General features: G+C 51.0%; 1 pseudogene; it reads right to left on the reverse strand.

Annotated features, from left to right (window-relative positions):
* The window catches only part of LOC113880071, a 62,718-nt pseudogene that overhangs the window by 4,736 nt on the left and 43,523 nt on the right, over positions 1-14,459 (reverse strand).

Raw genomic sequence — 14,459 nt, forward strand, 5'->3', positions numbered from 1 at the left:
AACTGTTACAATTGTCCCAACGAATGACCAATTTCCAACAGAACCATCAGCACATTTTAAGTGGTGGGTGAGTTTTATTACTTCCATTAAAACGTCAATTATTCACCAGGACATAACCATACAGTGTTCATTCACGTTAAACAATAAGGACTCTTTAATACTTCACAGAGAAACAAAAGTCTGCTACATTACTAAATAGTTTACCTTTCAACGCTGCTTCCTTAAATCACTAGGCTGATGAATGCATGCAAAGAAATGAAGAGAAATCAGATTCACTGCGACTTTGAAACTAAAATTTCAAGAATCCATAGAGGCAAATACAGTAAAGCAAAAATGATGGCAAACATGTAAGTGACATGAAGATTTAGAGAACATGTGAGTGGAAGCAGAACATTTTTTTTGACCACAGAAGTTAAGTAAGCTATTCAAGATTTACTATAGAAACACTATAAATTATTGCTCAGGAAGATACCATTCTATTACAACATCATGATTTATTAAAGCACAGCATTCTGTACAACAAAGGGCCTTAACAGTTGTCTATTCTCAGCCAAATTTCTCTATAAGTTAGTTTCTCTTATTAAAAAACATGTTATACTTTAAATTAGTAATTTAACTGATGAGGAAGTTACCATAATACCTAGTTTAACATTGAAAAAATCTAACCACCTATTGGACATTAGTGTAAAATCCTGACATAGAATTTGATTTAAAACTTCTCAAAATAAATTCATTAAAGCAAGTTCCCTGTGAAAATATGTAAGAATGAAAGCTAGCATAATAGCAGGTGCAGTCTTTACATTTTATTAACCATAGAAGATACTTTTTTAACGAGTCTAATAGAGACATTAACTGTGCAAAAGCTGATGAGATTTACAGTCTTAAATACAAGCACCAACACAGAAAGGATATTGTGTCAGTTCAGTTCAGTTCAGTCGCTCAGTCGTGTCCGATTCTTTGTGACCCCATGAATTGCAGCATGCCAGGCCCCCCTGTCCATCACCAACTCTCAGGATTCAACCAAACTCATGTCCATCAAGTCGGTGATGCCATCCAGCCATCTCATCCTCTGTCGTCCCCTTCTCCTCCTACCCCCAATCCCTCCCAGCATCAGAGTCTTTTCCAAAGAGTCAGCTCTTCACCTGAGGTGGCCAAAGTGCTGGAGTTTCAGCTGTAGCATCAGTCCTTCCATCAACACCCAGGACTGATCTCCTTTAGAATGGACTGGTTGCATCTCCTTGTAGTCCAAGGGACTCAGTCTCAAGAGTCTTCTCCAACACCACAACTCAAAAGCATCAATTCTTCGGTGCTCTGCTTTCTTCACAGTCCAACTTTCATATCCATACATGACAACTGGAAAAACCATAGCCTTGACTAGATGGACCTTTGTTGGAAAAGTAATGTCTCTGCTTTTTAATACACTATCTGGGTTGGTCATTAACTTTCCTTCCAAAGAGTAAGCGTCTTTTTAATTTCATGGCTGCAGTCACCATCTGCCATGATTTTGGAGCCGAAAAAATAAAGTCTGACACTGTTTCCCCATCTATTTCCCATGAAGTTATGGGACCAGATGCCATGATCTTAGTTTTCTGAATGGTGAGCCTTAAGCCAACTGTTTCACTCTCCTTTTTCACTTTCATCAAGAGGCTTTCTAGTTTGTCTTCACTTTCTGCCATAAGGGTGATGTCATCTGAATATCTAAAAGTCCATTAATTCTACACTTAAGAGGATCATTTCTTTATGTAAGCACAATCTCATTTATGAATTACACATAATATGTAGTTTAGGATCCATCTACATTATGCTTATAGCTTCGTGCTGCTGCTGCTAAGTCACTTCAGTCCTGTCCGACTCTGTGTGACCCCATGGACTGCAGCCTACCAGGCTCCTCTGTCCATGGGATTTTCCAGGCAAGAGTACTGGAGTGGATTGCCATTGCCTTCTCCTGTAACTGTATAGTGATAAACCAATTCAAATTACTGCTATGGGGGGAAAACACCATTTAATGAGACATGGAGACAAAGCACAAACCCGACTAAGGGGACTCATGCTGTGGACCACAGCACTGCTATGACCAGAGGAAGTGGGTGGACAGGGGATGGAAGATGGATGGGTAAACTACAGCCTCGGGGGCTGGGGGGGGGGGTCTGGATTGATGACGACTAAGCAGACAACAGGATGAGACAGGAAATCAAAACCAATGATGAAAGCAGACACTGTCAGAGAACTCCAACAGCAAGAAAACATACAGAACTGTTCTTTTCCAAATATTCAGAAAGAAATCAAGCATGAAACCACGGAGAAATCATCAAAGAATTTTAAATATCAACTAATTAGCTAATGATGCAAATTATAAAAACAGTGTCAAAAGACAACAAAATGGACTAGTTAGCACTTCACAGGCTGCTAAAATGATTCACGGTTAATTTAATTATAAGCTGACTAACAACACAGCTAACATGAAATGGGTGGTAACAGAAAAAAGAGATAATACAAGTCCAGTTACAAAGCAGAGTGTTGTACACATGATTTCATGGGGTAAATAGCAATGCACTCACAACACCTAAACTAAACATGCAAGAAAGCTGGAACATGTGCTTTACAGCTGCACACTCTGTCACCAAAAGCCCTAGGTTGTCATCCCAGTTTTAGACTTGGAAAAGTGAGGCAGCCCGACGTCTTCCCTGGGGCCCTGGGGCCCTGGGGCCCTGGGCTTTTAACCTGGTTTCACATGCAGAGCTGGCCTGAGTGCGTGGCCAGGTCCATCAGCAAGCAGACCAGTGTAGATTCTTGGTTTTGTTCCCACCGCATGCCATGCACCCTGAAGCCAGGCATCCCCAATGGAAAATGTGCTGCATGGCTTTCCCACGCCATGAGAGCTGCCTATGGTTACTTTCACGAAGCTGTCTGCTCCCTGAGAACAGAAACCTCCCTGTAGCTGCTGTGCCCAGCACAGGCCAGGCCCAACTTTACAGAGGCAGGCTCTGGCTGAGTTCATGATGACATGCTAAGTTGGTGGTCCAAATATCAAGACTAATTTGTCGCTGTGTCATTGTGGAATGATTAAAGACTAAGCAGTTTAAAAACTTTTAGACCTCTGAGCGTAGCAAATGTACCTGATTTTCTTCTGGGTATAAAGAGAAAAAACAAACAAAAAAACAGCGTGCTGGGGGAGGGATGCAGCAGATAGGAGGCAGACACATACCAGAGTCATGATGCCCAGCCGGTCTCACTCCTGCGCCAGGCTGTGCCGCCTCCTTCTGGGCTTGGGCAGGGGCAGGCAGGAGCCAGCATGCGAGGACGCGGGAAGCAGGTTGAGGGAGCTCACTGATTTAAAACGACGGAGGCTGCCTAAGCTCCCCCTGCCCTCCCTGCTCTCAGTCTCCTCGGCCTGCTGCTCCGTGCTCTCCTTCTCTTCTTCGATCAACCTAAAATAGAATAAACCCCGTCACCTGCCTTTGTCAGCAGAGGAACCTGTCTGGACAATAAATTTGGGCTGGCATTCTGTGTCATGATAAGCAAATTCCAGAAACAGTTGCTCAATTAACATCTCAGCCAAAAGATTCTACGTTTCCTCTTTTGAATATTCTCAAACTTAGAATAACTTAGTGTTGAGTCTTACAAACTGTCCTTGATCATTCACACTTGATTTCACTTATTTACTCTAACATTCTGAAGGGGCCCTGGTGGCGACTCTCTTTCTGTGAGGAGATACCTCAAGTTGACAACCCTTACCTCCCCTGCTCTCAGGGCAGAGATGCATGTCAGTGCCTCAAGTCTTTTCCACTGGGAATCAGGAACTCTGTATAATCAAAACAGCAATTCATGAACAAGCTGCAGTTTCTAAATACAAGTCTCCAGACCAGATGAAGTGCTGAGTTGATCATTTTTTTTTTTTTTTTAAGGTTGTATATATACAAACGCATCACTTGATGAAGTTCTCCACCAGCTTTGTGTGAGTTTCTGGATTCATGTCAATGTGCTGCATTAACCTAGAATTCACAGTTTCTGCTCTTCTCCCCTAATGTGTGGTGGATGACTTTATATAGCAGTTTAAATACACGATTATGCAAATAAAATGATTTTCAAATTAAAATACAAGATTCTTACAGGAAGTAAACTCTCCAGCTTCACTTCTACTCATACATCTTGAAAGGTTTTCACTGTTGATAACAAGTTGATGGACAGAATTTACCATTTACATCAAGTCAACTTGTCGCATAAGGAAAAATCACTTTTACCTGACAACTTGCTGTAAAATAAAAATATTAATATATAACCGTTCCATATTTCCTGCAGGGACGTGGAAAGTCCATCTTTCTGAGCTCGTCTGTGCTCAAACACGGCCCACAAAGCTGTCTGTCTTGGCGTCAAATAGGCAGGCGACACCACCTGCATTTGCTGGCTGTCCCGTTCACCCCCTGCCTTTCCCCCAGAGCCCCGCACTTGGCTGACAGGAACGGGCACCTCGGCCTGGGCTGACATGATGAGAACAGCCTGAGCAGCAGCTCTGCCTGGTACTGTGCAGGGTCACCGGCCTGCGGCCACTCTGAACGTGGACTCGGGACCCAGGCATATCTGTGCGGGTGTGGCACCAGGCAGGCCTCAGGGCCAACAGCCACCTGGCTGCACCCAGACCAAAGGCCCCCTGCTCACCATGAGGAAGGCCTTTGGATTCTATCCCGTTTTGAAAATTGTTATAACTGCCAAGACGGTGTCTAAAGAAAACATCTTAAATATACTGATGAGATGAGAAAAACTCAAACACATGTCCTTGGATCACTGTCTTACAACAAGCCAATCTTCACACTGCATTAAGTTAAAAAGGAAAATGCAGATCTGAGTGGGAAGTTGCCAACACCAAAACCCCAGCTTTCCCCAGGTGGCCTTTCACCAGAACGTGGGAGGCTCCGAGGGACACAGGAGGGTGCACGGGCTGCAGGGGACACCGCCTCGGCACCTCACCCACCTTGGGGCTCAGAGCTGAGGGGGGCACCCCACAACACCACCCCACAGAGTGCTGACACCACACCGTGGACAGAACGCCCTGGCTGACCGAGCTCTATAGTCAAGGGCAATCTCAAAACTGAAAATTCTTGAAGCAGACCTGAGGTCAGGTTTCTTACTATGGAACACTCAGACGTCCCTAGAAGACAGCTCCTCAGAGAAACCGAGTTTCTGGGGAGCCGAGTTTGCGATCACCCACCGGATCTCTTCATTGATGGTGTCCAGTTGCTCCTGCAGCATCACAGTCAGAGTCTCGGCATCGGCCTGCCCGCTGGGCAACAGCTGAGTGACCAAGCTGAAGAGGGTGACCCTGTCGCCCTCACCGTCAGACACGCCCTCGTCACTCTGGAATGCCTGGGCCACTTCAGCCAGCACGCTGGCTTGCTGCGCGCGCTCCCAGTCCTGCTCCTTCAGGATCTGCATCTGGGCATGAGAGGACCACGTCTCGTCAGTGACATTTAGAGCAGCTCAAGTCTATCAGGAACTGAACCCAATTTTATATGGAAGCCCTGACTGTGGATAAATGGGCCATGCTCATGAGACACGGCCATCTATTAAGCGAGCAGGACTGAAGAAACGGGCAGGGGGACAATCCAGTTCCTAGATGGCCTGGTGACACCCAGGATGGCAGGCAATCCTATGAGGTTATTCACAAGGGTGGGCTGATGGAGTCAGAGACAGAAACTGAAAATTACAAAAATATGTCCATGCCTCCATCAGCCAGGCTGGAGGAAAATAAGAAAAAAGAACCCTTCACCTCGGCAGCCGCTGGGTCCCTATCAGCGGTCATCTCTGGTACCAGTTCACCAGAGAGTGCCATCCTCTCAGGCTTCCAGCCCTCCATTTCCCAGGCTGGTCTGAACACCCACAGACAGGAGTGAGCAGAGGCAGCCAGGAGACAGGAGGGCCAGGCCCCCCGTAGCTCTCCTCTTGGGACACAGGCCCTTGGGCTATTCTGGGGGACGTGCCCGCGGGGCCCCGTGCCGCCCTCCGGCTCTCACACCTCACACCCTTCTCTCTGCAAATGTCCCCTCTGCCACACTGTCACCCAGGTCCTGCCTTCTTTCCCAGACATGACCTCAAAGGAACTGAGGGGCAGCCTCGAAGTGCTGGCTTGCTGGCTCCCTGTCCCCTGTGGCCAGTGCCCTCGCCTCCTGCCTTCGTCATGACCCCACCCCAGGGCTGGGCTACCCGCTTCGCTGGCTCCAGGCCCACCTGCCATCATTCCTGCTCCGCTCCAGTGAACCAGCTGCGTGTGGGTTAACCCCCATCAGCCCGGTCAGCACGTCCTCTCTGTTCTCTTGCCTTCCAATAGCACAAGAGGAACCAGCAGATTCCTCCTCCGGGGCTCCCTGCAGCACCCACTGTGGGTCTCTGAAAGCTCCCTGGGAGTGGCCTCTACGGTCCCCTCCCGCCTGGTCTCTAGCTCTCTGCCAGCAGGCGGTGGGTGTGTCCCAACCTGCAGGGCAGCTCCCCGGGGGTTCGAGGAACCCTTGTTACTAAGCCCTCTCCCCTCCTTGCCCTCCCCCACGCCCGCCCCAGCATGTCTCTCCCTGGGCTCCAGGCCCTGCCCTCCCTGGGGTTATTCCTCAGTCCCTTGCACCCCTTCTCAATCTTGGAATGCAGGGTGCCCCACAGCTCTACCCTTGCAGCCCATCTCTCTCCACTGGCACCCGCCTGGTGACTTTACTGTGCTCGTGGCTTTAAATGCCGTCTGTATGCCCACAACCCCAAGTCCACCCTGAGCTGAGTGAGTCCTCTCCCGGATGCAGGCCAGAACACTCAGCTGCTCTCCTGACATGTTCCCTGGGACACCCCATGGGCTCACCCACCTCAACAGGGCTGAGGCCCGGCTCTTAGCTCCCCGTCCCGGCAGCCCTCCTCACCTCAGGAAACAGGCTCTGGCCTCAAGCTGCTCAGGCCTGAGCCCAGGCTCCTCCCTGATGTGGCCCACTCTCTCCCTTGTCCCCGCTGGTTGACACGACCCTTTTTCTATCTCTAAGTGGGTACTTCTCTTCCTGCCTCCGGGTCTCTGGTTCAAGGTCACCCTCCTGGTGTCACCTTGCTGGCCACCCCACACACAATCGTCCCTTCCTCCTTGGACAACTCGGGCACTCTGGTCTCCTTTCCCTGCTCATTATTGTTCCACAGGCTGTGTGGGTTTAAAAAGGGGTCCGCAAATTCTTCCATCCTCCTCCCTTCAAGAGGCAGAAGGGGCAACTCCTGCTCAGCCCCTGAGCGAGGCAGGACTTCGCAGCTCACTCTCGCAAACAGAAGTGAAGGTGTGCGGCTTCGAGACCAGGGTGCAAAATGCCCCGGGCTAAACCCCAGGCTTTCGCTCTCAGAGGGTGTTCTGAGGAAAGCCAGGCCATGGGAAAGCCACACGGCAGGGACCTGGGCCTGTCCCCAGCAGCCAGGTGAGTCTGAAAGCCTGACATTCAGCCCTGGGGGGCCTTCCCGTGTCTGTGCCCTCAGGAGGCCCTGAACCAGGCCCGCCTGCTACAATGCACAGGCACTGTGGACTGTGAGCTGCTCCCTAGGAAGTCACTAAGCTTTGCAATGATTCGTTACATAGCAGTGGATAAAGGACACACATGGTTTTTAATTCACTGCTGGAGTCCTACTTCTGACCATGTCTGGCCCAAACTAACTGCTCACTGAATATGGAAGGTCAAAACACAGACATGTATGAACAAATACATGCCATGAATGAGGTGAACATATAAAGGCACTTAAACTTCCAATGAGAATTCTTCTCACTATAAGCTGATGGATATGTGTATCCATTTACTCGTAAGATGATTTCAAAACTGTGCTAATTAGTACCATGCTGGGCCTCACAGTAGGCCACAAGTTATCCAAATTGGTTATTTTAAGAAAAAAAAAAAAAAAAGCATGCCTTCAAAGTAAACTCTTAGCCAGAAAAAGGAAAATGGGAAGACATAAAGTGACCTATCAGCGCTTTGTTCCAAACCCACCTCAGGACCACAGTGTGAGGGGGCAGGTGCCTCACAAGGTGCCCACCAGGGACAGGAAGGGGGCGGCAGGGTCCTTGCCTCTGACAGCTCATTGTGCAGCGCTGCCAGCTAGCCTTTCTGGAGGCATCGCAGCACTGCCCCATCTCCTGAGTAGTCTGCCAGCTGGTCTGCCGCAGGGAACCTGAGGTCCGGGGCACTACCCAAGAGGGGTCGGCTGAAACACATGGCAAACAGCAGTGCTGTTAGAAGAAAAGAGAGCTTACTCTGTCAGTCGAGCCATAGCCTGTCCATTTGGAAGATCAGCAATTTCACAGCAAAAGGGCCCCCGGGAGGGCACTGCCCTCCTCGCTCCAACAGCAACAGGCCGCCTGCTGCTCTGCAGACACTCAGGGCTCATCCCCAGCAGCTGGAAAACTCCCATATGTGGGGAAGGCAGTGCTGACATGAGGGTGTGGAGCTGACTAGGACAGGATCAGCTGTCTGGGGCTGGGGCGTCCAGGGTCCCCCTGGAGCCCACTCTCACGTCCCAGGGCGGGGCCTGCACCTGCTCTGCTTCCCCTTGGCACCCCAGCTCCCCTTCGGCCCGGACCTGCTCTGACCTCCCTCTCCCATGTGAAGTCCGTGGATCACAATCACCGGTCTGCCTGGAACACTGTCTGCACCGCTCTCATTGTTTTTAAAGGTGTCGCAGACAACCTGCAGCAGAAAGGCCTCGGACCCACAGCTCGGAGCTGAGCACCACTGGTGTCTCCCATTAAAACAGAGGTGAGCGTGTCATTGGACTCTGGGCTGAACTAGGCCCAGCACAGATGCTCAGGCCCTGAGCACTAAGACCTGGGCCTGCAGGTACCAGGAGCTCACTCAGCAGGGGCCTGCTGAGAGGCAGGGCGGCCCCGCCTTGACTGTGAGCCACCTGCACTGCAGGACTGCCCGGGCTCTGCTCAGTCTTGTCCCTGGGAAGAGGGTGGTGCCTTCACGTGCAGGAGTCCCTAAACCTGGGAGACAGGGCCCTCTTCCGAGGATAGAACACCCCATACGTCTGCAGAGTGGCCAGAGCCAACCACCAGCTCAGCCTGCTCGGGGTCACACGCTGCTCTGCTCGACGGTTTTGCGACGAACACTGTGTTGCACAGGAAATGGAAGTCTGGAATCTCGCGGAGCCACACCTGTCTTCCCTCCTGTCTCCCCTCCCTCCTGACAGAACTGCTCCCTTCTCTGCTCCACTTCCACCCAAGGGCCTGGGGCCAGAACACACTTGGGAACTGGGTAGGGGGTAGGACACAGTCCCACTGTGGACTGCAGACCCTCGAGGGTCCTCTGAGGGCCACAGAGGCCTCCAGGTTGTGTCGCCCCCAACCATCACCTCCCAGTCCCCTTGCGGGGTGCAGCCTCCATCTCTTTCCCCCTCGTCCCCCGAAGCTCTATCCCCCGGTAGAAGGTCTCAGAGATAAGGTGACCAATTCCTCTGGGAGGCCCCACCAAATATGCTGTGCCTGCCCTGCCTGTGAGCCAGGTTTTCAGTCCCCACTCCCTTTCTCCTGAGCCAGCATAGTGCCCCCCACCCAGCCCACAGTGCCCGCAAGCCCCACTCCAAAACCCCACCTGTGCTGCTAAGTCACTGCCGTGACCCCTCGAGAGCTGCCTCCTGGAGACACCTCTCCCTCGCACAAGCCACTGCCGCCCACTGTCTTCAGAGCACAGTGGGCCCTCCTGCCCCGCGGCTGCTTCCTCTTCTCGTCTCTTACACTCACTGACACACAGTGGACTGGTGACCAGGCCCCAGGCTTCTCCATCTGAGCCCCCCAACCATGCCAGGCCTCGGGTCCTGGCACCAGGGCCCTCCTCATTACCCCAAAACCCCCAAGAGCAGGAGGCCATGTCCACCTCCTCTTTCTCCACTGTCTACACAGTCTGCCTCACACTTACCTTGTCCACCCCGGGAGCAGGGGTTCCCCACTTCTGACAGAACCAGCCTCTCACCTTGGGGGAGCTCTACCAGCAAGTCCAGCCATGTCCCCTATCCGTTCTGCAGGGTACCTGCTCTCCTTGAACTCCACCCACTGTGGTTTCGGACTCCACCTGCCAATTTCTGGCTCTGCCTTTGTCTCAAATGATATCCCCTTACTCTAGAAGAAGGCTCGGTTGGGTCCCTGGACTGTGAGGATCCCCTAAGTACCCAAACACAGAAATATGCGTATGGGCTCCAAACTGTCTCCTAAGTCAGGCTTCAAGCAGTAGTCGATTTCCTACAGATGAATGAATGTCACCAATTAAGCACTTAATGACCTTTGCTAAAGTTTCTCTCTCACTTGTGACCATTTTCCCTGAAGAAACATTTAAATACTTAATGAGAATTACCACCCCTAGAACAATGAGTAAGAAAAAATCAGGATGCTCAGTAATCTGCTCGCCTCATTCACAAGCCAGGTGATTCCTCCCACTGCAGTCAACAGCAAGTCATGTCTCAGTCTCCACTCACATAAAAAAGACTACAGGTCATTAACCTTCTGCGACTCTTCAGAAACATCAGTGTCACAGTCTGTCAGGCCTCTCACATGAATACGCCCAAATATCAACTGGTCGCCCCCACACTTCCAAATATCTGCCTCTGGTTTTGAGTGTTGTCAATACTGTGACTACCACTCCGTGGTACCAAGTGTGACCCTAAGGAATGATGCTTGTCTCTTCCCTCTCGCTGGCCACGAAGCTACAGGCTCCTTATGTGCGACCATGAGCAACACCCAGTCTTACTGTCCACACATCAGACAGGCCCTTGTCACACTCGACAGCGCTGAGGGGAGCTGCCCGGGGAAGCAGCTTACCCATAGTGGAAGGGAGCCCCTCGCACTCTCATCTGGTCCAGTTCGGCTCTCAGGGTTTCCAGGTTTACAATCAGCTGGTCCTAAGAAACAGCGAATGACACAGCCTGCACCGCTTGCTTTCCTGATGTAAAATGACTTGCACCAAAATGTGCAGAACAGGTTACATGAGTAGGTATCAACTCCAAACATTTTAAATCTGAGAAAATGTTCTCTAAGAGTCCCTAGAAAATATAAACACTCAGAACAATATTCACCCATAAACCATAATGAGGAGGAAGTTCCATCTCAGGTGTAGAAAAGGTTTCTCTGGAGGAAACATGGCAAGCCATTAACAACGATGAAGTCTGTAGACAGAAGCTGGGCTTCAGGCGGGGGTTCAGGTCAGGGGGACAAGACTCACTCTATTGTCCTCACTCCTCTCATTGCTTTAAACGGTTTCCATGGAGCTCACCTGCATTCCTGGGCATTCCTCACATTCATTCCTCTACAGCCCACTTCACTTCCTCATGGGGTAAAACAAGTCAAACGGGCCAAGTTTCCGAGTCACTCGACTCAACTTGGCAGCTCTGTGCTGTCGGCCATGGCATTCACTCGCCTTGTGCAGCCCCTGAGCACGTGAGACAGGCTGGTGCAACACTCGATGTGGAAATCACACAGAAGATTTCAAGACTCGCAGTGAAAGAAGGATGTCAAGTAGCCCGTTGGGTTTAGGAAATTTTAGATTGTGTAGGTGGCTTGTATTACCTTTCTGACGCACAGCACAGTCCACGTGAAAGGCTCACGCTTTGTCTCAGCTTTCGGGTGATCCCAGAAAGGACTACTCAGAATTCTGAACCACACATAATGGCCACACACTCTAAATTCAACTATAATGCAAATACATTCAGTGTTCAAAACCGGAAGTGCTATACGTGTTACAGCAGTGGATTACCATAAGGAAAATGTAACTCGACTTCTGCTAAGCATCTGCTCAAACTCATGTCCATTGAGTTGGTGATGCCATCCAACCATCTCATCCTCTGTCATCCACTCTCTTCCTGCCTTCAATGTTTCCCAGCATCAGGGTCTTTTCCAATATGAAAATTCATATTAAAAAACTGGAAATAATTACCTCAAGCATTTTTCAAATGTAATAACAAAGTTGGCAAGGCTGTGTTTTATAAAATAAGCATCAATTTCAAGGTTTAAAAAGCTGTTTTAGAACCTACTGTATAAAAACAATGGAGACAAGACAGAAGAATGATCTATTTGAGATTGGCTTTGTGTTAAAAATTGCTGAGACTAATTGACGGGGTAGGTCATGGGTATTTATTATACTACTCCATCCACTTTTGTTCATGTTTGAAATTTTCCATTGTAATACATTTAAAAACAGTTTATTTTCTGTTAGAACAGAGTCTTCTCCAGCAACACAATTCAAAAGCATCAGTTCTTCAGGGCTCAGCCTTCTTTATGGTCCAATTCTCACACCCATCCATGACTACTGGAAAAACCATAGCTTTGACTATATGGATCTTTGTTGGCAAAGTGATGTCTCTACTTTTCAATATGCTGTCTGTTTGTCATAGCTTTCCAAGGAGCAAGCATTTTTTAATGTCGTGGCTGCAGTCACCGTCTGCAGTGATTTTGAGCCCAAGGAAAGAAAACCTGTCACAGCTTCCACAATAAGGCATCAGCATTCAAAGATTTTTAAAGCAAAACAAAAGTTGACTTTGAATTGGCTTAATCATAATCAGCATCCTGATCTCAACTGCCTCTGAACAGCAGTTCTGAAAGTAAGGAAGAGCACCCCTGATCGGGAGCCATTGAGCTCTCTGCCTAAGCACGGAGGGCGCCTCACCACAGGTCTCACAATGGGAGTCAGAACCACTGCCCCCTGGGAGCCCATCTTTGAGGCTCTGCAGTCCAGGCCCAAGAACACAGGCATAGTGGGGACAGTACTGACACATGAGGCTGGACCTGGGATTCCCCACTCCATTTTCTGAATGGTCTGTATCGCCGTGTGGCCAACCTTTCCGGGAAACCTCTCTCAGGACTCGGTGATGCGAGCCTCCACCATCACCCTTTCCTGACACGCCTTCTGTCGAAGCACAACTACGGTTCTCCTCCTGCCTAGGAGCAGCCATCCTACACACACACAGTGTCTGGACCAGCAGTTTTGCATGTGGGACTCCAGCGCCACGTCCGAGGCAAGCAGGCTCCACACCTGGGAGCCATGCCTTCAATTTCATGGGCCCCGGGCTGGCACCCCCAGGTTTGTCTAAGGGGCAGTCATGAGGTCCACCTGTATCCTAAGTAGCTTCCAGACTGGCTGGTCAGAGCAACAAGCAGCCTCTTTGAACGTGGGGACGCCCTGGCCCCTGCCCACTGCCTATGGGTGACCACCTCTGGCCCTGCTCCCAAGGAGGTGGGTGCCCGGATCAGCAGATGGGGCCACACATGCACACACTCGGCGGCAAAGAAGGGAGAAGCGGAGAAAGGCAGCGCTGGCCCCCACCCAAGCCGTGTCTCCTGCCCAGACGCCGCCTCCCCGTCAGCACAGGCACCCGCTGCAGCTCCTTGTTCTTCTCCTCCAGTTGGGCCTCCATCTGGCACAGCCTATTCTCGATGCTGCCATGACTCTCTCCCTCTTGTCGGCCAAGAACAGCATCAGCTCCGCTTGCAACGACCCTGACGGCACGCGGGCTGTGACCACAGGGGCGGCAAGAGGACCATGCTCTGTGTGGACCACAGGCCCCAGGTTCGTGGAGGGCATGCCCACATGCCTGCTCATGCAGCCTGTGCAGCTTTGTGTGTGACGCGTGGCTCACAGAGGGTGCTGGTGACCGGCTCATGAGAGGAGACATGCTCCCCCCTGCCCCGGGCCCCGCAAACGCGGCTGCTGCACCCACTCCTCGGACTGCCTGTGGCAAGCCAGCGCAGGCAGCAGGCAGCCCCAAGTGCGGGACACGCGAGGCACACATTCTACCTTCCTAAGCTGGGAAGGAAGTTAGAACCATTTAGCCTCCTTAGTGGCAGAGCTTCCGGAAGACAAAAGGTCGGACTACAAGGCCAACCATTGACGAACAGCAGAGATGCCAGGAGGGAGGAGAAACCAAGCCTGGAGAGGAAGATCACAGGCTGAAGGGCGCCCCCTGGCGGTTGTTAGTGACCCTGCTCTGGGAGGGTCTGTGAGCACCCGACACCGCCTGCCACCCACCAACGGTCGGCCCCTCAGCTGCTCACTGAGCTCCCGGCAATGCTCCCAAAAGCCACGCCAGCACAACCCCGGCCCAACTCTCCATCCCCAGCCAGTGCCCACCGGCAATGCGGGGCAACACTTTCCCACCAGAAGGACAGGGTGGCGGACTGGCTGGCTGGCTGGCAGTGGGGACGATTCCCGTAGCAGTGCCACATCCCCGGGATGTTTCTCATAAATCATGACCCCCACAGACACGACCACCAGAAACATCATGATTCCATATGGTCACACAGCTTGGGCCTGAGGATCTGAGGGTGAGTAAACACCACTCGACTTGTCTGACTGCTGGTATCACTGTCACATCCCTTCAAGGAGCGGAACCTCAGAAAACTAGAGAAGATGGCCAGGCAAGCTGCCTCAGCAGAGCCCACACAGCATGCTCCCATCTCTCTGAGAGAACGGGCTCCACAG

The sequence above is a fragment of the Bos indicus x Bos taurus genome, chromosome 21, assembly GCF_003369695.1.
Source record: "Bos indicus x Bos taurus breed Angus x Brahman F1 hybrid chromosome 21, Bos_hybrid_MaternalHap_v2.0, whole genome shotgun sequence".
Taxonomy (NCBI): Eukaryota; Metazoa; Chordata; class Mammalia; order Artiodactyla; family Bovidae; genus Bos; species Bos indicus x Bos taurus.